The 23,013-nt window shown below is 41.2% G+C and overlaps 1 protein-coding gene across 7 annotated transcripts in view; it reads right to left on the bottom strand.

The window, feature by feature from the left end:
• The window catches only part of TAFA2 (TAFA chemokine like family member 2), a 179,696-nt gene extending 164,608 nt beyond the window's left edge, over positions 1 to 15,088 (bottom strand). For 5 of the 7 annotated variants that reach the window (XR_008202602.1, XR_008202604.1, XR_008202605.1 and 2 more), the window contains exon 1: positions 14,162 to 15,088. The gene's annotated coding sequence lies outside the window, so the exon portion shown is untranslated. The remainder of the gene's footprint in view (positions 1 to 14,161) is intronic. The other 2 variants (XR_008202607.1, XM_052667420.1) reach the window with 2 other exon arrangements.
• Positions 15,089 to 23,013: the final 7,925 nt, after the last annotated feature.

The raw sequence follows: 23,013 nt of genomic DNA, 5'->3' as shown, positions 1-23,013 counted from the left end.
ACTGTGGCCAACCTGTGCTGGTGCAAATATTAATGAGCAGAGCATGCAGGCTTTTGTTCATCACTACTAAAAATGCATAGCTACTGCTGGTGACTATGTTGAAAAACACTGAGAATTTTCTCAATCAAACAGTGTCATTGTGCTTTTTGTATCTGCTGTAGTAACAAAGGAAATAATTAGGATTGCATTACCTTCTGAGCAACTCACATTGTACAAAGGGTGAATTCAGAGTCTCCACATCAGCTTTAAAAAAAAAAAAAAAACTCATGCTCTGCTTATTTCTCTTAGTATTATCAGAACATTCAACCTAATTTACCCAATTTGCTAACAAGTTTTAACAGAAATCAAAACCAAGGTTAATTAATTTTAATAATTATTGTGTATGATGCTATTATTTTTCCTGTCACTTATCAGGTCTTGGGACAGGATTCAGTTCCAGATTATGACATCTAAATTTGGACACTGAAATATAAGTACTCCATTCAATTGACTAAATATAGACACCTGTCATGTCCATGAGTTTCACGTTATAGGACTGAAACGTGCTATAAATCCTATCCAAGTATCATAGACACTTCGGCACATGATAAATTCTTACCATAGATTGTTAACCACAAGTTTAAAGCAAATTATTCAATTTGACCAACTTGAGCAAATAGATATACTCTGCTGATAAAGGCCAGGATTCAGTGGTTCAGGTCCCTAACAAGACCATCCATTGTCATCTGCGATGCCTGAAAGGAAAAGACCAACTAAGCATATCAGATTCTGCATTCTCCTAGATTAGCACTTGGAGGGCACACAAGCTACAGGTGTCCAAACTTTTGACTTGCCTGGGACACACTGAGTGAAGAGGAATTGCCTGAGGATTATGTTTCGATTGTTGCTGAGCAATGGGTGTGAGCCCAAAGAGGTCTGGGCCAGGCCACTTGGCAGGGAAGGGCTGCCACCATGATGGTGTAGGGTAGCAGTCAGAGTTAATTATTAGCTGTCCTGGGCCAAAGGCAGGTTGTTCCAAAGTGAAATTTTGTGATGCATCTGAATCTTGTCCTTGATTTCCTTTGACTGTGAAGTTAAACAACCACCACGCAGGTAGATAGCTATAAGTAGAAACATTTTAGGTGTCAATTTCAAGTCAAATCCTGCCTCTAATGTCCTCTTTGGTAGGCTATGGACAGATTTCCAACACCAGAGAACAGGCAGCACTGCATTCCTCTTTATAACCACACAAAGCAGCAGCAAAATGACACAAAAAGACTTTTACCCTCTGTACATCACTTGAATCTCTAAAGAAGGAGTTTCTATTGTCATTAAATTAGGACACTGCAATTTTGAATGCATCTTTGCAAAGGTTCTTTGTGTAACAATAAAATGAATCAAAGATATTTACTTTGAATCCAATATAGCTCATTTGGGGCTTTGTTTGTTTGAAAAGATGTCTAGAAAGATTTTCTTTTCAAAATTTTTATGATTGCTCTTGAATTTTATTTGATGGTGCACCATTATTACTTTTCCCAAAAAACCTGGGGATTTAATATGTTTTTGAGCAGAGACTTCAAGATTAAAAAGAATAACTTCAGCAAATAAAATTACTATCATACGTTTGGACAGGCAAAGAAACATAATACCATGAGACTACTACTTCACCTAGCTGTATCATTCCAAATTATAAAATTGAATCAGTAGGAAAAATATTTTCAGGCCAATCGAGTAACACAATAGTAAAATACAATTTCAGCTATTCTCCTGCTTCTAGACTTACTAATATTGGTTAAAGGTAATTCCAGCTACAAGTTTTATCAGTGTTGAAAATGCTGAAAGGCGGTTCCACCTTCACCTTTTCAATCAAAACCAGCCACCCAAAGAGCTTTTATTATGAGAGATTCATAGAGTGAATTTCAGAGTATCTGCAACAGTTACATGAAGGGCTCCACTATCTTTTCTCTGACAGATTTAGGCCATCTGAGCAGGTTTTCAAGTTCCTTCATCACCTCAGAGACCAAAATTAAAAAGGAGGTGTGTGGCACCCAGTCTGAAAGCTTTGAAGTGTTGAGAACCAGCAGAGAAACTGAATATGTGGCGTTAACCATGGAGGGGCATTATGCTATTTTAATAACTAACAGTAACAACAGGACTGCTAGCAGTTACAAAATTAGATGCATCTCTGTCCTGTTGCTGATGACCTTTAACATTTTTCTAGGAAGCTATTCAGTTACAGAGATCTTTGAGCAACTGCAGAAGGCAAGACAACCAAAGGGCTACCAACTGGAAGAGAGAAATTGACGAGTAAGACAGCCCTTGTTTTTAAATCCATGTTATATTTTGCTATGATTGATTCTTAGCATTAAAAATATCTTTCATTTTTTTCTGGTTGTTTTTTTTTCAGAACCAGCTACAGACCATTTAGACCTATCAAGCAAGCACAGTGTTAAACTGAGAACATACTGGCAAAATAATGACTGCAGTGAAGGAGAGAGAAACAACACTGAGGGATAGGAGAAATGCCCACAAACAGTAAAGAGAAGAAAAATAGACTTAATTCAGGAATCATGACAAGTTCATTGAAAATTTAACTGGTAAAATAAAACTCTTGTAGAAAATTGCTACTATAAATTATTATGCTGGTACACCCAGGGAAAAAAAAAAAAAAAAGCAAGTTCTGCTTTATTATTCACTACTTCTAAAGTAAACCAGCATTACTACTAATTCAACTTAGAAACCCACTTTTTGCAGAGCCATACTTTTATAAGTATGAAGAAGTTCTTAATTGTTAGTACATGAGCACTGATCAAAGACAATATTTCATTTATGGTCAAGGAAAAAAAAAATTTTTTTAATCTAATGGAATGATAGATTTGGTTTCATTTTTCTAAGGAAATGTTTCTTGGACAGAAGCCTAAGTTAAAGACTGTTTACATGAAAAAAAAGGAAGGGCATGCACAATCTCTTTGTTCTCATTTTCCTCTTCCCCAGTTGTTATCCTGTCTTCTTCAATGCTACAAAGTTTTTACAACAGTTCAGAATGAACTGGCCTGGAACAAACCAGGGTTCCATGTCATAGGCAGGCATGCCTTTCCCCTATACATGGCTAGAGATTTCTCAGAAACATAAAAAATATTTGAAAAGAGCACAAAATAGAGAGAGAGCAAAAGGCACAGGTCAAGGTCACTTTCTTTCCTCTGAAACAGGAACGACTGCTCGACACTTGCAAGTATTAGCATTATGTGAGTCCTCCTGTATTAGTGTTATGTGAAATATTGGCCACCACCAAACAATGGAAAGCATATGACAATGCATTAGGCAAAGTAAAAAGTAGCATTTTTCTCCCTGTCTCACATTCTGATTTCCTTCTTTTTTTAGACTCTGTTCCCACTTGTTCTCTGGCTCTGAACAAACCAAAAGTTTCTTAATGGAGCAACTTCAGAAAAGAGAACTCCTGGATAAAAACTAAATGTCTTTATCAGGACCATAGTCACTGGAGAAACTTAACCACAACTTACCAAAATAAAAGAGAGGAAGATTTTGCTCATGAAGCTATTTCCTTTTTCAGTGAGCTCCAATGACAGGCTTCCTATTTCATGGGCAATTAAATGACTTCAACAACTCTCCAGATATGAGAAGAAGAGACTAAGAGAATAACGATTTTAAAAAGATAAGTTCTACTAGAAACAATTACACTGCAGGAGCCAACATATAATTACGCACTGAGCTCCAGCATCACCTCTGCCTCCACAAAAGCCATCTAGTACCAGAAACCCCTATGCCTGACTCATCCTGTGGCAAACACCATCTGAGAAAATAATAGAGCCAACAAACAACCCTGAAGGTGGTAAGACAGAGAAAGGTATGCTTCTCTAAATCTTTATAATCTGTCATTACCACGATCTGAACTCCACAGCCCACTGCTTAATCAGGTCTATGTGCTGCAGACAGAAAAGTTATGCATATTTCTGCATAGGTTTCTGTTGATAATATTTATAACACAAATTTTACAAATGTAATATAGCTATTCATATAGAAGCAGCTCATGGCTTTTTCAGAATTGTTATACTTATTGTATATTATATATATATACATATATTATATTATACTAACCGTCTTTTATAAACAAGTGGAAGTGCCTCCACCATCCCCCCCACCCTCATTCTGCTTAAGCAACATTGCAGAGGAAAGCATCCAGGTGAGTTCTGAATATCTCCACAGAAAGACTCCAGGACCTCTCTTGGCAGTCTGTTCCAGTGCTCTGTCACCCTCAAAATAAAGAAGTTTTCCTCATGTTCAGATGGAGCTTCTTGTGTTCCACTTTGTGCCAACTGTTCCTTGTTCTGTCATTGGTCACTGCTGAAAAGATTCTGGCCTCATCCATTTGACTCCATCCACTGGAAATTCATGAGCATTGATAAGATCCCCTCTCAGTCTTCTCCAGGCTGAACAGTTCTAGGTCTCTCAGACTTTCCTCATATGGGAGATGCTCCAGGTCCCAGTCATCTTAATGGGCCTTTGCTGCACTCTTTCTAGAATTTTCCTGACTTTCTTGAACTGGGGAGCCCAGAACTGGACACAGTACCCCAGACATGGCCTCTCCAGGGCAGAGTAGAGGGAGAGGATCATCTCCCACAACCTCTCGGTTATGCACGTTGTGACCTAGGATACCACTGGCCTTTCTTGGCCACAGTGGCACACTGCTGGCTCACAGTCAACCTGTTGTCCGCCGTGACACCCAGGACCTTCTCTGCAGAGCTTCTCCCCAGCAGGTTAGTCCCTAATCTGTACTGACACATGCAGTTGTTCCTCTCCAGGTATAGGACTCTACATTTGCCCCTGTTGAATCTCATAAGGCTCCTTTCTGCCCACCTCTCCAGACTGCACAGATCACTCTGAATGGCAGCACAGACTTCTGTTGTGTCAGCCATTCTTCTCAGCTCTACATCAGCAAATCTGCTGGTAGTGCATTCTATCCCTTCAACCAGGTCACCAATGAAGATGTTAAACAGTACCAACCCCTGGGAAACACCACTAGTTACAGGCCTCCAACTAGACTCCGTGCTGCTGATCACAACCCTCTAAGCTCTGCCAGTCATCCAGTTCTCAATCCACCTCTCTGTCAAGGTAGACAACTACTCTCCCCTCATTTACTCTCATCTACTCAGCCAGTCGTGACATCCTAGAAGGCTACCGTATCGGTCAAATATGATTTCCCTTTGGTGAATATTTGTTGATTACCCCTGATAACCTCCTTTTCTTCCATTTGAACACACTTCTCTTGGAAGGGGACCACGAGTTACAAAAAATTACAAAAAAATTGCTCAAGTTAAGATGGTGAGAGAAAGACTGCAGAAAGACTAAATACAAAACACAGAATAGCTTTGGACTTAAGGATTAAATGATAGATGGTGTTTTCGTTTCAATAATTACTGAATTATTGAATATACTGGAGTACAAGCCTTATGAGAAGCAGCTGAAGGAGCTGGGATTGTTTAGCCTGCAGAAGAGGAGGCTCAGGGGAGACCTTATTGCTCTTAACAACTCCCTAAAGGGAAGTTGAGGCAAGGTGGGGGTCAGCCTCTTCTCTCAGGTATCAGTGATAGGACAAGAGGGAAAAGCAACAGAGGAAGGCTGTTAGAGACATATTTTGAGTGCAGCTTCAATACAGGTTTCACAGCTGAAAGATGATGACTTAAAAATATAAATTTCTGCTTCCTGCCATGGCAAGATCATGGACAAAGTTTCCCTGTGACAATCATTTCTGTATTTTGCTAACGTCTAACTCTAAGTAGTAGAGGAGAAAAATAAAGATTAGAACCACAAGCAAAGCTATTAGCAGAATGTGTATCCATTTACAATATTTAGTGTTTATTCACTAACTAGATACAATTAAGCACAATGACAGAACCAGAACTATATCACCTGAACTAGTAGATATTGTTGAATTTAATAAATACACAAATGCAAGGTGAGGTATGAGCCACAAAGACTGAACTCAGTCAACTGAGTCATTTGTAATTTTTTATAAAATTTTATTAGGTAACTTAATTTTAAAAATTATTCTAACAAACTGAACATCACAATTAAAGAAATTAAAGAAAATATCAGAATAACATCCCAGTTCCAAGAAGATCACTCCTATGCAATATGTATGGAGTACTGTTTATGTCAGTGTATAACTTAAGTTTACTCAAAATATTCTCCTGGGGTGGAGTCAGAACAAAAAAAAAAATTACTCACCCATCCATTATCTTTTTTCATTTTGTGTGTGTTATTAAAATAGCACATACAGTAGTCTTGTCTATATTACTGTTACAACATGGTGGCATTGGACTGACATAACGGTCTTAAGGAGTTTCCAAATATAAATATATACTAATGAGATAATCCCTAGAGCATGGATATGGAGGAATGCTATCTAAATAATGTCACTTCTATTGCAGAATTGGTTTCAAATTAATTGTTTCTTTCTAAAGCTATAATTATCAGGAGGAATGTAGTTAGTTAGAAAAGATGAAGTTAAAAAGTGCATAATGCTTAATAGCTCATTAAATAGAAAATATAGTGTAAATTTGGGAATCAGAATGACTTGCAGCTAACTGCGAGATGATGGGTCATGGCATATGAAAAGAGACTTTTTTGGCAGGAAAGCAATTTGGTAATGCTGACTGCAGACTGCATTTTCTTGACATTCCAAAAGATCATATGACACCAATGCAGATGAGGTGAACAGTGAAGAGAAAAGGAAGGGCAAGGAGAGCTAAAGGAGAAAAAGTTAAGTTATGAGTGTCTGGGTGGATGATGAGAAAGAGGGGAATACAAGTGTCATTACTGCAAGTTCGAATTTCAAAGTGGGAACAAGAATAAGATTATCTAAGAGAGTGCATTCAGGCAGCTATTGTGATAGCAGCATCAGCGCTTTTCTCACAAGGACTTTTACTTAGAATTCATATAGGTGAATAATTAGCAATTTTACTTTTTTTTTTTTTTTTTTTTACAAGAAAGCATGGTAACTGTTATGTACCAATTGCTCCGAGAATGTTTTTAAAAGCATACTTAATTTTATGAGTATGAAGTGTGTATTTGCCAGGCATCAAATCTGTGTTTCTAACAGATGCAACAAATCAAAGCAACTCTAAAGAAAGCCTGAAACAATGAGGAATAATTATGCTGGTAAAAACAAAAATAAAAAGATTACATCATAGCCTCAAAATGAAAGCTCAGAAAGGCTGAGCTAAGCTCAAACTTCCTCCTAGTTCACTTACACATGAGCAGTGACCCCAACACCTATATGAGAGGATGCAAACATGACTAGAATGGGGGAAGGCAGCTGTGCAATTGCAATCACAATATTAGGCGATGCAGCCCATAGGAGCCTCCACAAATGTGACAGCTAAAGCCCCACACATCCTCGTAATGTCATCTAAAAGCATGAAGTGATGTACAGAGCCCTGCTGCATGTGGGCACAAATTCCCAGATTTAGCATGTGCATCTGAAAAGAGGCAGAAAGTTGCCTACAGTTCTTTTTGACCACATGATGATCTAAGTGGTAAAGGAATACTTCTATCAAATTATATTGTTTAAAAACAGGATATAATACAATAATTTTGCCATAAATGAGTATGAATGCACATTCATTCTCCTCACGGGGAAGAAACACATCTCCTAGGGCTGGAGTTTAAACAGCAAGTGGATTCATGGCTACATTTCTTTAAGCAAACACCTTGGTTAAGAAGATCTGGGTGCTTTGGCAGTAGTATGCTTGAAGTATTATCTTAATCCCAGTGTAAGAGATTTCCTTCACGGTTTTAGATTGAACAGAAAAAAGCAGGATCATATAACGAGAAGTGTCAGGCAACATTAACCATATTGGCTGATAACAACGTATCTGAATATATAGCTTGTTATGTTAGCATACAAATACAATTTTTCTTGTCTTGATTCCAGTAAGCTTATAAACCAGAACTTATCTCACTGTATTTACCACTGTTACTAGGCATCAAGATAAAATTTACCACTTCGCTTGAGTATAACTTGTCACAATATAGAGATTTTTTTTTAAAAAAAAAAAAGGAAAAATCAAAGCTAAATAAACACAAGGTAACACAGTGCAGGGAGAGTATTGTTCTACTGCCATGGCACAGAAATAGATCTCTTTTTTTCTGCAGTTAAGCTTTAAACATGACCTCATTTCTTGCAGGAAAACCACAGCCTGATATACTTTGTCAGAAAGTGATATTTTACTTCAGTGCCACACCAGTACCTTCACATTTGAAGAACCACATGACTGCAATTGTAGTTTCTAATACTATAATACAGGGCAGGTACCTGCAGCATCTTTCTGAACATTACCTGCTGTTACACAGTCTCTGTTCTGAAGATAAGAGAAATGAATGTTTACAGAAGGTATAGGGCTGACAACCCGTAGAAACAAAGCTCAAGTCTTGAATTTGTACTCAGAATACAGACACAAACACAGCCATTTCAGCAGCACCCCACCCACATGCCTTCAACATGGATCTCTCCAAGCAGTTGGCAACATTTATTCAGGCTCCCTTCAGAAAAGTCTGCAAGCACATAATTAATTTGACTAGTCCCATTGAAGCCACATGCTTGCAGCTGAAATGCCTTACTTGATCAGAGCTCAGTTTCTGCCTCTCTGTGCTCACAGCAGGTGCACATCCTCATTTTTGCCAGCAGTGACTTTTATGGTCTGGCCAGTTCCATAGTAAAAAACAGACTAAGACTACTAACTCATTTTTGATAAACCATGAAACAAGCTTCAGATACTACTAACTCTCATCCATTACTGGAAAAGATCCAAAACCCAGTCAGTCTGCTACATACAGACAGCATAAAATGCCATTATTTTTCTGCAGAGCCACCAAGCCACCCTGACATACTTTGCAGCGTCATTAAGTGCAATGATACAACAGCTAACGATGAATTATGGTTCAGTATGGAAATCGAAATACCAAATGGATACCTTCATAGGAGCAAACACCAAAAAGTCTCAACTGAAAGGGGATCAAGAACTGCATTGTTCTAACACAGTGCTCACAGATTGCCTGCTTGCATGGCCATGAAGAAGGCCCCTAACCAGAATCTGCAGATCGAAGGCCCTGGGACAAGTTTGCTATATGTAGTTTCATATGGTGAGGGAAAAGTCACAGGCAGAGACTGTAACCAAGAAAAGTGCCCTCAAAGAGAAGCTCAGAGGGGCACAAAAAGCCATTTGGTTATCCGGGGGCAGCACTACATCCCTCACCTCATCCCACGGCACAGCAAGTCAGACAGACACAAGGACAGGGCCAAACACACAGCCCTCCAGGCTGCAGTGAGATGGAGCAGAGGCCACCGCTCCACCTTATCAATATGTGATGCAGAAACTGCAGTGGGGAGTGCAAGAGGGAAAAAGCCAATACGAGAGCATCAGTGCAAATGTGAGAGACTTGTCAGGTCTGTACTCCTGTCTCCAAAGGAGCTGGTGTGAGACTGCATGTTACTGAGAGATTTATTTTAAAACGTATTATATTTTGCCTTTTTTTTTTTTTTTTTTTAATAAGGAAAAAAGGAAAAGAAAATAAAAACAGAACCCAAGATAATTGCAGTCTGGTTCTAATAAGCCAGTTAAAATATACAGTGCTGCAATTACGCCTCCTTGCATTTCAAAAAGTTAATTGCTTTATCAGACAAGCCAGTGGTCCATCTAGTCCAGTGCCTCATCTTCAAATAGCGGATGTTTAAAGCTTATTGCAACAATGAGAGGCAAGAAATCTTCTAGGAAGCAAGAGACCAGCAAGCTACCAAAAATAAATATAGGGTTATTTATTTCAAAAATATTTCATACGAAGTAGTCCATTTCTTAATTGTTTTGTTATTTATACAACTGAGTAGGTTTGTTGACCTGTGCTTGTGCATTTATTCTTTTGCAAAGTTTGGCAGTCTAAAGCACCTTACACCACCTCAGTTCCAAGGCACGATTTAAGTGTAGATTACCCAAAAACTCTCAGTCTAAAAAGAACTCTACCTGATTTCATCTGCACACTGCCCTGTCCTATGCCTCTCCCTTCGGCATTGTTAGAGAGATGCTCTGATGCTTGTAGTACAGGAGGCTGTGTACAGTGCTGTCCTGGTGCTGTGAGACTTGTGTTCAGGTTTCCTATTACAAGATCAGCAAGATGTGAAGTAGGGCTGCTTGAATGTGTAAGCCATTAGCATAGTACAGGTTGCGAGGTTGGATGAGCTTTAAACAAGAGACAAACATAACTTCCTAATTTTTATGCAAGCACTTATATATGCAATTGCTTCCATTCTGCAAGGGGGAGGGATCAAATCTATAGAAAACATTTTCTAGTGCTACATCAAGCAATAGCTACTGCTACAACGCTTCCCACAAATCAGTGTTCTAACACAGGAAACACAAGAAAAAGCTAAGAAAACTTCTTTTTTTTTTTACATTACTTTTCCCATTTTTTTCTAAGTATATGGTGTTCTACCATAACTACTACTGTAAAGCATTATGTCTATTTTTTCTTTCTGCTTCAAAAGTGTTTTTCAAAACACGCTGCATGAAAGAAGCTCTATAAAAATGCCTCGAATTGTTTATCTTAAAAATGCGACTGTTTTCCAATCGCAGTAAGAAAAAGTACATTAGGTGGCCATTATTATTTTATCTCCTCTTTTGATAAATAACTGACTGTCTATGGTAACTACAAATGGCTGCAAGGGCATATAGAGAATCAAAGCACAGAAATCACTACCTTTCCAAGTTCTACTAAGAGCAATAAGAGATTGCACTCAACACTGAATGACATTGCTGTTGCTGTTTCCACATTCATTCCCACATCTAATTTTATAATTCTGACTTAGTTACAAAGACTGTTTTGAAGCATATATTGACAGCTTGCAAAACTAAATAACTGGGCCAAATTTCCTGTTAAAATAGCCCCAACAGAGGATTTGGGTATTTCAAAACTATTTCAAATCCACTTACAATGGATTTTGTGAAGCTCGGTACAGTATGTAAACGTGTTCTCACCCTAAAAAAAAAAGCAATTGCAATCCTTTTTAGGTGCACTCTTAAATTCAGTGATCTAAAGATAATGGTGCAAATCTCCAGCTGGTTTAAAATGTCAGCACTTCAACTACTTCAGTGGAGCAGTGGAAGTCTACATCAGTTCAGGATGCCCCTCTTAACACATAAAAATGGTCACGAATGGGGCCAGATCAGTGTTCAGCTCTGCTGACATGGGAGGACCCTTCTGTTATATTTATCGAACCATAACTTTTGTCTCGATCCCTTTAAAATACAGCATCTCAAAGGAAAAATGGAAAATGTGTTTTCAAATGAAAAGTGCTCGCTACCTGAATTATCTGGAGATACAGCAGAAAATCAATGAGAAAAAAGACAACAAACATGCCATTCAAATGAGATGCATAAATATGAGACTGAACACTAATTAATTACATTTGTAGAGTCTTCACTTGCTGTAGCCTTTGTATCACTGTGAAGTCTGTTTGCTCTCAGTTATTTTGTTTGTTTGATGACATTTGACTAATAAATACATTGATGAATTGCAACAGCAAATGCCACCCGTTTATCACAAAAATAGAAAGTGCTCATGTTTGTGACACGGTGAAGTTAAGGGATTTTTTGTTGTTGTTTTGAACTTTCAGTACTTAATAAAGGAAATAATATTGCTTTCCCGGATAAACTTCCTGATCTTTATTTTAATTTTCAGAGAACAAGCAGCTGCAGAATAATGTGACTTAATGAAGCGTTTCTAATAAAATGCTGCAGAAGTTAAAAGAGGGATGCAGAACTGCATCATTTGGAGTAATTTTTCAAGATGGGGATCGCATTTTTCTGTAGATGGGTATTCAGTAATGTGATTTTTCTGTCTTCCAAAGTCAGTAATTTCCTTTAACATGGATAACGAGTTCACAGTTTTCAATTACTTATTAATAGTAAGTAAAACACACAATATAATTAATGCATCATACTGCTCATGCAGTATTTATGCTTTACACAGGTTGGTGAGTAGCAATTCCAGCCAGCAATAAATTTATGTGCAAAGATGTTCAGATCTAAAAAAATGCCACAGTATGTTTCTCTCACCAGAAACATATAGTCTGCATTTGTAAAGAGGTCCTTTATCAAGCCTGTCATCACCTGCCACGAAATTATGAAAGTTCTTGGTTGCTACATGTTTTTCTGCTGCCACAATTCAGTGTAAAGTATTATTTGCTCTATGTAAATCTAGACAGGGTTCAATGAATCATCACTTTGCAACTTGCCAGTAAAGCAATCTCCAACATCCATCTGTAGACACATCTATTTACTTCCGTGCAGAACTACTTATTCATGTATTCCCTACTGGAATTATCAAGTGCCTTGCAAGAACCTACACATAAAGCCAAGACCCCTCTGCTCACAGGAAGAGATGGGAAAAAGGTTACCTCATGCATCCAGCACAATGAAAGACACTGCCACATTACTCATCGTTCTCTGATTATAACAGCATGACACGAATCAAGATTTTATCTCAAAGTCAGCCACAACCAGCAGCATATATAAAATCAATAGCACGTTTTTGAGAACCCCCTTATGTACAAACAACATATGAAGCACTGAATAGTAATTCTGAGCTGCAATCAACTAGTTGAGCAAAGCTCTCCTCTAAAATTACGGCACTTGGAGAGTTTACATTTATAACAGCGACTGTACTGTAGTTTGGGGAATTGGGACTCCGTGAAACCAAAAAAACACACAGCTTTTAACATCGCCTCAGCAGAGTCAGCTCTCCCAAATAAATTTTTAATCATGGAATTCCTATGAATTACTTTACTACTGTTCATCACACAGAAAATAATACAGAGGCATCGGTATGAAATGACTGCACAATTACTGAGGGAAAAGCACCACCGATGTAACCCTTTGCCACCCCTGACAATAATGCCTCCATGTGCACTTTCCCAACTTCAGCTGAGCTGCGCTCCCTGTGCTGCTGAACTACTCCTTCGTGCGCGCTCTGTGCTACACAACATAATCTTAATTTATCAATTGGACTTCACTTAGATCAGCCCATAAAGCAGCTTTAAAGTATTAAACACGTAGCGGGCTGAATGCTAATGTCTGGAATTACTCAGTGAAAACAGAGAAACCAGATAGCAATTATCATTTAGTCAATAGTAATTTAAATGCATCCAGTGCTGCCAGAAGACCCCAAGACCTCGAACGTTTTATGGGGCTTCTAGGGATAGGGGTTGAGTGTGTTTATTATTCCGACTGAGGGTTCTCCAGGAGCTGAAGCACAGTTCCTTGAATGCAGAGCTGGAGTCGACCGGAGGTGATTGGGAGCAGTGAAGTGCTCAGTGCTTTGCAAAAATACTGATTATCTCTGAGCAAACACTGGAAACAGACAACTATAACTACACATACACTTTAAAATGCTTCAAAGCAATGATTTTTAACCCCTGGGAAGAATGAAGCACGCTGCAGAGATGTCTGGCAGCTCCTAGCAGGGCAGTGTAGGCTATTTCTCCGTATTCTTTGCACAGGTTAGGGGTGTCCGATAGTACACTTCAGCGGGAACAACACGGGTTATGTTAAAACTTTGCCGTGCAGAGCCGTGAATGGCATGGAGCAAGGGGAAAGCCTTTTCACTGGGAATACAGAGCCTGTAACAGTGGTAAACGAGTTCACTGAAACGGAAGGGAAGCAGGGCGGACAAGATAGGTTTCATACCCTGCCTACACACAACTTGAGGAGCATTGGAACCACGAGGAAACGGAGTCACGAATCATGCCTTGACAGCCCCTTTTTTAACCGATTCATAAACGGATCGAGGGTTGTCAACCTCCGTCTGCAGCTCTCCGCTGCCCACACCCCGCGTCCCGGGGAGGTTAGCTGCCCCTTCCCTACCCACACGGCCAGGCTGAGCCCCGCAGAACTGTTTGGCTCACTAAAACCAACTCCAATTACAACCAAAACCTCGCAGTTTTCCTGCCGGAGCAGCGGAGGTGGCTCCTTCCCAGCCACGCTCCCCAACTTTCGGACACAGGGAGGGAGGGAAGGAGGGAGGCCGGCATCGCCCCGCAGACCGGCCCGGCTCCGCGGCACCTCCCGGCCCGTCGCACGGACACCGCCCGCTCCGCTCCGCTCACACTTACCTGCGGCCGCTCCGCGCTGCTGGAAGCACCCCGCGCTCGGCCGCCTCCCGTCAACGGGGAGCTCCGGCCTCAGCGCCCGGGCATCGCCGGCACACGGCCCGCGGCATGGAGCGGCTCCGTGCCCGGCTCAGCCTCCCCCGGAGAAAGCGGGGATTCTGCGGGGTGATGCCGCTGGAGGTGTTAAGTGCGTGGGGAAAGAAGGGAGACACGAAATGTCTCTCGTGGACGATTTCAGAGTATTAAAAAAGGGGGGAAAAAAAAAAAAATAGGAGAAGTATAGGGATTCACTGCCGGAGAAGCGGCGGGTGAGGAAGTCCTGCAGCCCGGTGCGGCTCCGCCGGTCCGTGCGGTCCCGATTCAGCCCCGGCAGCAGAAGATGGGAGGAAAACCCGGCGCGTCCTGCAGCGATCCCTGCGTTACAGCGGCGCTGATTGGCCTGCCCGCCCCGCACGGCGCCGCGTCCCCCTCCTGCTGCCTTCTTCTCCCTCTTGGGAAAAGTAAACGGAGAGAGAGGGCTTCACCTGCAGCAGCAGCAGCCGCCGCCTGCGCGCTTGGTTCCGCACCGCGCAGGAGCGCGGAGGAGCCCAGGGGCGGCACGGGCAGCTCCCAGCGCGCAGTGCCGGGGGTGGGGGACCCCGTCTCCTCCCGGCCGTGTGTCTGCTCCGTGTGTCTCCTGCCCGCTCGGTCCCTCGGCTGTCTAAGCTGGGAGCGCTCCGCAGCGGCACCCGCCGCCTCCCCACTGCCCGCGCACAGCGGAGCTGAGCCGCCGCCTCACGCGCGGCTCTTCCTTCTCTCTCGTCCCCTCCCCTCTTAACAGTGGGACGAGGGGCTGCTAAGTTTCACACCCGCGCACACGTGGCCACCGGAAAGGAGCGGATCCCCGGGGTGCCGCGCTCTCCCGGGACCCCGCCGCGCCACGGCCGGGCAGGGGACGCGGGGCCGGGCAGCGCCCCCTTGGGAGTGAGCGGGGCTGAGGCCGGGGCAGGAGCGGGGCAGGGGCAGGAGTGAGGCGGCGGCGCCGGCAGCCAAAAGCTGGACTGTGTCTCCCTCCAGAGGGAGTCGGGAGGCACTTACGGCGGCTCCGGCGGAGGGAAAAGCCCGAGTTTCCCCAGCGGTGCCAGTGAGTCCGTTCTCGCCGGCCTGGGAGGTGGCAGGTGGTTTTATTAGGGGTCAGAGCCCGAAGGGTTCTCCTCCTTCTGCCCACCTCTGTTAAAGGCCACGACAGCTGGTTGACAGAGGGAAGCGCTGGTCGATGAGGATAAGAAAAAGCTCAGCTTGCTGCTTTATTTCAGTGTGGCTTGTGCTGTTGGGAAAAAAAAAAAAAAAAAAAAAAAAGAAGGATGCAGGAAAGTGGAGAGAGCCAAAGGACCTTCATTAATTGAAGTAATATCAAACACAGGGTCAGATTCTCAGTTTTCTCCCAGAATGCTTATCCATTTGTAGGTTGAATGGGAATGATAGTGTGCTAGACTAAGAAGCATTGATTTACTTAATCATCCATCATCGTTTTTTTATTGCTCTCTCTACCACCTAACTTAACAGCAAATATTTGGAGAATAAACTTTTGTTGAGTCTTTAGCTGTCAGCACACCTTGTACAATGCTGATGGTCAACCATGTGAGATGCAAAAGAAGGAAGCAATACCCCAGTTGTTACAGTACATGTTTTCTGTGTAAGTAAGAATCTGTAGAATGTTTGAACTTGCTCTTTTTCTTTTTTTTTCTTTCTTTCTTTTTTTTTTTTTTTTTTTTTCCAAAGCAAATGGAGCCGATCTGGAGGCCAATGCAATCAAAAAGAAAAGGCAAAATAAATAAAGAGAGAGCTTAATTCTCGCTGCCTCACATACAAATAGGACAGAATACAAAGAGGCTGGTTTGGAAAGGGCAAGCTAAAAGTAGCTTAGCACGTGGTTGTCACACCCACAGTTGAGGCAAGCACTGCAGTACACAAGGCTGCAACCTGCAGCCAAGTGAGAAGGCCCTTAAGGCCCTTAGTTATAAGGACAAATGTGGTCTTCGTCATTTGAAGCTGTTAAAATAACATCACAATTTTCCATGCTGGTAACTGTTTTTCTGCATCCACAAAAGGCTAAAAATAGTGCAGAAGAGACTGAAACAACTAAGACCGTGCTGCAATCAGCTGTGTAATTTCAGCACATTGAGCAGACCTAAGGTAATGTGAATCCTGAATGGATGCTCCTTCCCAGCAAAGCAAAATGGCCATGGAACCTGAATATGTAACAGAATGGATATCCGTTACTTATCCGTTGCATGGGCCAGTGGGGGACCACAAATATTGTTGCTGGATTAAAAGCAGCCAGATAATGCCTAAAGTGCAGCTGTTGCACTTTAGACATAGCTAACACCTTGTAATTATAGGAGTGCACAGATCTATATTAGCTGCTTTTATCATTATGCTCATGTTGACAGTGTATGGTGAGACCAGACAGTACTTGGCAGTTTCATGCTGATGTCCTGCTCTTACAAGAATCAGGAAAATGCATCCTGAGACACAGAACTACTGTAACCAGGTTAATACAAACATGTCACATGCAAAAAAGAAAAGAGGAACAGAAGGAAAAAACAGTAGAGAAAGCAACGGATAAGAGGTGTCCCACTTTGGAAAATGATATCGTTCTTTACAGTGTGATGTTGTGGCACATGAGCAGTTGTTCCAGATCCCTTTGCCCAACACCTGAATACCAGGACAGATGCACAGCACTCACATGCAGGTTGGAAGGTTCCTGCGTGCTGCCACTGTATGGCCAGTGCTCCCAGGAAGAGCTGAAATGATCCATTACATCTTTGCAGTACAGCTGGCTTTGCAGATGCTTACTTAGTAAGGCTGACTCATCTCCAAAGGTGCATTTGGGCATGCTGCACATACACTATATGATAAATCTACCATTTTCTGGAAGTACCAGATCGGCAGTCTTTATGCTACACAGCCTCTATTTATATCCTTCTGACTGGAAAATCCCCAGCAGAATACTGTGGCCAAAGAACACAACACAGTTACAGAACACAGCTATTATATGAATGTCCTTTCTTGCTTTAGTTTTTGAGTTAGTGTCACTACATCTTACTTTTCTGGCTCTTCTACACACTGGAAGAAAAGCATAAAGCATAAAAATGGGCACTGGTTCTCACAACAGGTGTAATGTTTGGAACAACTTCAGTATTTCTATTTCAAGATGAACAGCACAGCATAAAAAAGGAGGAAAGTAAAAAGTTATTTCAGAATGTGGCAGTTCCATCTATGTTGATTTAGTATGTTTTTACACACCAATTTTACTCAGAGGCATGCATGTTCTGAGCTGCTGAATAGAAGAAAAGAACATTTTGGTGGATGTGATGATTTTACCTCTGGTGACCTCCCTGGTGTCTACCAATGATTTTGCTCCTTTATCTTTACCATGAGATCTTTCCCCTTCTATCACTGACCATGCAATTGACTTAAAGTAACTGCAAGTGCCAGTGACAGCACTGTTAGGTTCTCTGTTTCTCATTTGGTACATAAAAATAGTTTTACTTGGGCCTCATATAAAACATTTTCCTGTATTCTTTTATTGCCATCCCCTAATCTGGAGAAGAAGCATTCAACTTGTCCACCAGCATCCACAGGGCTTTTTCTGCAAAGGGATTTTCTAGACAGTGTCAAGCTTGTGCTCTTGCATTCGAGTTATTCTGTACCAGATGCTGGACTTGCATTTGTCTTTGTCAAACTTGAAGAGAGCTCACTTTTCCAGCCTGTTACGATTTCTCTGAGCACCGGCTCTGCCCTACAGCGTATCGACTGTTCCCCTACCTCAGTATCACCTGCTGAGAGTGTTTGCCACTCTGTCATGCAGGCTGTTAGAGAGGGCTGTAAGCACATTGATTCCAGTATTGAACACGAGGAATGCCACGATGACTGGCCACTGCTCATTAAGCCTGCCACTCCAGCCAATTTGTACCCTTGTTATAAGCCAGTACCATATTATAAGCCATCCAGTATGTATCTGCACAATTTGGCTATGAGAATTTTATGGTAGACCATGTCAAAAATATCAGTGGAGGAAAGATAAACATCTACTGCCCTTCTCTTCTCTACACAGCCAGTCATTTCAGTGTAGAAGGTAATCAAATTGGTAAGACACAGTTTGCCCTTGTTCAATCTACGATCACATTTCCAAATCACCTTCTTGTCCTTCGTACTGGTGGAAATGGCTTTCAGTGGAATTTACATCATAACTTCCCTGGGGACTGATTCCTACGAGGGTGCTCCAAAAGTAACGCCTCCTGTTTTATTATGTTGACTCACAACATCAGAAGTAGATGGTGGTGTTATGGCAGTAGAAACTGAACCTTCCCACCGATACTCCATTCCATTTTGTTGCCACGTGGCAGATCACACACAGAATCACACAGAATCACAGAATTGTAGGGGTTGGAAGGGACCTCCAGAATGGCATCTGACATGGAAGTGCATCTGAAGCAAAGGTGTAGCACCGAGTTCCTCTGGGCGGAAAAATTGCACCCATCAGCATTCACTGACACTTACTGAATGTTTATAGAGACGAAACAGTGAATGTGAACACAATGAGTTTGAGGGTGGTGCATTTCAGCAGTGGCAAAAATGGCATGAAAGACAAACTACTTTCTGGATGGCCATGCAGATTTTTACAAACACAGCTTGCAGGCTCTTGCTCATCACTGTCAAAAATGCATTGCTAATAATGGTGATTATGTTGAAAAATAGTGTTTTGTAGATGAGGATTTGTCTATCAAACAGTGTTGCTCACTCCTTCAGTGCACTTGGATGCACCTGGTCCCACAGGTACATTTTCTTAAAAGGGCCCTATTCATCTTCCCTTATCATGGATGGTATTGAGCTACCCTAAACTCATCTAAAGCAGAGTTAAACAAAGATAAAGAAATCCTGGGATGAATACTGTTTGTCTGACCTACTGCATAGAATATCATGCAAAAGGATCTATCTTCTTAAGCTATTTCATCAAAAAGAGCAAAATCCCCCAGGCTATAAGAACTCTAGCTATTTTGAAACACAAAGATCCTTCTTTCTAATACTTTGTAAAGCACCTAAACTCCCTGAAGGGGAAAGATTTAAAAATCTGCACTCCTCATTTCTCATTTTTTACCTCTTGACAAGTCACCACTGACTATTTCTTTTAGGTCTTTTAAATATCATCATATCATAAGGCACCATGCTTTCTCCAGGTGTCAGAGACCCTGTGCTGCCAGATGCAGTTTTTGAGTCTTGGTCTGGAGAAGCAAGTACCAAAAAGTTCAGTGTTAGTACATTTTGTGCTGTGGTTCCAAAACTTTTCTGAATCTACTTAATCTGTACAGGGAAAAAATAATCTGAAGGATTCAGATTAAAAGTAGAGCCGTGAGAATTGGACTGGCATGATCTAATTAGTTGATGTAGAAGCACTTGGTGCATTTATTTCTGTGCTCTACGTGACCACCCTCTCTTTTGGAAATAGTCATAGATTTTCTGTTGAACAAATCATTTGCTTGATTACATTAAGCATTTAATAAGCAATGTGTCTGTGTTTTATTACACTAAAAGGAATAGTCCATGGGTGAAACATTGCAGGGTGGACATTGGGCCACCTGTACTGCACAATGAAGTTGTAGATTTCAGCATGAATAAATGTAGTGCTGGTTGCTTATTAAAGTGCTACTCATGAACATGGGAAAAGCCCAGAGCTATAAAAACTACAGTCAGAAATAAATAGAATGTGAACAGTTTTTCTTTTTTTTTCTTTTTCTTTTTTTTTCTAAACTATTCCTCCTACTACATCTGTGGAACTCAACAGAAAATAGAAACCAGCATTAAATCAGGCATTTCAAGAAAGAAATAGGAGAGGAGGAAGGCATCAATACATGCCTGGCTTGCAGCTGGATTACAGTATAATATAAAATATTTGTTGGCCACATAAGCATTTGCCATTGATCTGATACAGATTAGTAGTTTCTATTCTACTAATTATGTTAAAGAAAAGAAGTGAAAGCAGACAGTTGGTCAGACCATGAGTGGTAAAGGTAAGGAAGGATCAGGCTGATTTCACAAAATGAATCATACTTAGCTTTACTCCTGAAAATTCTTTGTTGAGGGCAACTTATGTTGGCAGATTTGAGAACTCATCTGCAAGAAGAATTAGGTTTCACTGTAGAGACTCATAGTGCCATTTATTATCTCGTGACGGAGCATTTTCTAATCTGTGTGGTGTCATTTTAAAAACAGGCATCACAAATTCTGCTAAAAAAAGGTGTCAATGCTTATTAGCCCAGTAATTCAGTTCCTGCACAGTGGGAGATAAATTAGGGGGCTGTGAGATGTGTTGTTTGTTGCAAAAAAAAAAAAAGGAAAAAAAATCACTGTGAACTTAACTGGGTTATTTTTTTCTAGAGAAATAATGTTATGTCTGTTTTATAGTTAAGACAGTCTTTCAGATTATATAATACAAAGTTCTGTGAGAAAATTTAGTGAAGGGTACAGTGCATTAAGTCAAATAAGTTGTTCTGTCTCAGTATTTCATTCTGACTTAAAGTCTTACTCTGAATTGTAACCACTTGTATTTTAATAGGGGAAGGAAAAATAAAAGAAAATTACATTCAAAAGTGCACTAGGCTTGGGTATGTGTGTTAAAAAACATTAAAAGATGTCTTAAAGGTTATTACAGACTTTGTGTTTTATCATGTTTTAATGGCAAGGTTAAAAAGGCATTTTTTATATCACTTTTATGCAGTTTGTGTGTGGACAAAAGTAGATCTGAGAGTTGAGAGCAAAAGTACCATTATTTAGAATATTACATACTGTATTTATTTCAAAGCAGCATGAAACTGGGAGGAAAAAAAAAAGCACACGGAACTCAGAAAACTATTGTCTTTAAATGATCTGAATTGCAGATTTCAAGATGTTTTTTTTTAAAAAAAAAGAGCACAAAAAAGGAAATCTTTTGGGGGGGGATAGGGAGATGGGACAGGTAGCTATTAATTCAGAGTGAAAAAAAAATTGCCTCCGATTAATGAAGAATCCAAAAAAAATCAGTTCCATATATGTAAAAAGTTACATTTTGGATTTAGAATATGTGCCCTTTTCAATGACATTACAAATGTGTAGCTAGTGGATTGCATAGCAAGCAGTCAATATGAGGCACTTCTCTTTGTGTAAATGTGAAAATGTGAAACGTGAAAGCAAACTCTGTGTACCTAGAGAGGATTACTGCCACTTAGATCTCAGGATCTGCAGGGTAGGAAGTCATAGTTGTATGAACTCTGCCTCCCTCCTTCATCAAATACAGAGCAGGAAATGCTAAAGGATGTGTGGCTTTGAGTTTTTCTGCTTTTGTGGCTGTCATTGTCTGGTTTCTTTGAAGGCAGTAAGTTTGTGCTCAGCAGTCCTTCAGATTAACCTTGCCTTATTCATGGCTTAGACTGCATGGTAGCAGAGTGCTGTGATGTCTGATACTGCTCAGAAGAGTAACTGCAAACCTCCCTCTGCTGCTACAACCGAGGCCATACTCACCTGAACAAGGAGAAATTAATCACTGGTTACCCACGTTAAAAGCCACAAATGGATGGACAGAAATGTCACCACTTGACTCCCCACCACAGCCCACATGAACCCAGCTGGGGCAGCCTGCAGAAACCCTCAGCCTGTAGGATTGCCCACTTCAGCTCTTGCCATTGTGCAGAGCTTCACCACCTGCAGGGTGGCCTCATGTGGCACAACATGCATTCAAATTCCCATTCCTTGTTTACTCATGAGACACAGTATAGATGGTATCTTGGCTTGGTTTTGCTTGAGGCTAATGCTTCTTTTCTGAAATCCAGCCCAAGTACAGTCTATGAATACTGAGTACTAATTGGTGGAGCCCTGGGTCCTTGGGGACACATGGTCATGAGAATCGTTCTGACATTATCATTCAGACAAATGCTTAACCCCTTATATTTCTTCTAGGACCAATCCTTTCTGTGTGTGCTTGTAGCCCAGAAATTCATTACTGACAAAGAATGAAACGAGGATTTTCACTTGTGCTCCAAAGGGCACCAACATGTAGCAGCTGCACTAACAGGCGGCTAAGCTGCGACTTGGCACCTGGAAACCGGCTCGTTGCTCAGATCTCTGCATGGACGTACTTGCTTTCCCAAGCAGCTCAGAAGTGTCTCGGATAGAGACGCACAAAAGGCACAGCCTCAGAGGCAGAGAGACTCCACTGCTGCTGCTGCTGGAGCGATAAACCCTCCGTGTAAATCTTCTTTGTTTTCCTCCCACTTTAAGCTCCATGGCAGATCCGCTGTTCCCTGCCTGACTCCAGAATTACCTCATTATCCACAAGTGCCCTCGTTTTCGGTGGCGTTAAGTACCCATAAATGTCGGAAAAGCCAGCAGAGTTGTGAGAAGGGGGGGGATTTCTGGGGAAAAAAAAAATAAATCAGGGCAAGTACGGTAATTGAGAGATTTTGCCGCTAGATGTCAGTAGGCAGAGCACAGATTCTATACGCTGCTTCACCGCATCTTGAAAAAAGACATATACATTCTTCTGTTTTTCTTTCCTTCCCACCTCCTCCTCTTCTGACACACATATGCACATACACACAGAAAGAAAATCATCCCGGGAGCATTTCTTTGTGGTTTGTTTTGTTGTTGTTGTTGTTGTTTTCCACTGTAGCCTTACTGATAAAAAGCAGAAGATCAAATACCCAGCTAAGCTTGAGGTGACATATCAAAGAAAAAGAGTTGTCTAAAAGTTGAAGTTGCTAAACAGGCCGAATCGTAACAAGTGCTGTAAGCTCTGGAGCTAATGAAGTCTGGTTTCCTATGGATTTTGCCTCATGGCT

This window comes from Tympanuchus pallidicinctus, unplaced genomic scaffold (assembly GCF_026119805.1).
Source record: "Tympanuchus pallidicinctus isolate F22 unplaced genomic scaffold, pur_lepc_1.0 scaffold8, whole genome shotgun sequence".
NCBI lineage: Eukaryota > Metazoa > Chordata > Aves > Galliformes > Phasianidae > Tympanuchus > Tympanuchus pallidicinctus.
This window is presented reverse-complemented; position numbering and strand designations above follow the sequence as displayed.